Raw genomic sequence first — 519 nt, 5'->3', positions numbered from 1 at the left:
TAAGAACGGGGATATCTTTAATAAATCTATTGATTTTGCCTCGCCATAAGCTCGCTTCGCTCGCGGAAAAAGGAAACATCAAGCTCCTGTGTAATGATCAGCGGTACATGTTAAGCTGTGCACGCTAACCCCATTGATTATTATTTCTTGTATAATTAAGCTTTCACTTGCAGTGAAAATAAGTGTCATTTTTTTAAGAAAACACGCGTTTTTCTATAGGAAACACCGTATTTTAGAAGAGAAGCTTTTCCATCAGTAACTATAATAAAACCCTCCTTTTCCTGACTTGTGGGATTTCTAAATTTGTTTAGATATCGTTGTGAAGTGATATGTTTAAAAGTAGCGAACTGATTTTCAAATGCTGCTGGAGACATGGATCTAGTCTGTGCTTTAGCATATAGAAATATCAGGTGACAATAATTGCATGATTTTAGTTTGATTTGATACAATACAAAATTACCTTATATTTAACCATTTTAACAGAAAATATATGTTTTCCTGAAGGAAATAACGTGATCT

Source organism: Palaemon carinicauda, chromosome 15 (assembly GCF_036898095.1).
Source record: "Palaemon carinicauda isolate YSFRI2023 chromosome 15, ASM3689809v2, whole genome shotgun sequence".
NCBI lineage: Eukaryota > Metazoa > Arthropoda > Malacostraca > Decapoda > Palaemonidae > Palaemon > Palaemon carinicauda.
The sequence above is the reverse complement of the archived record's forward strand: the minus strand, read 5'-3'. Positions refer to the sequence as shown.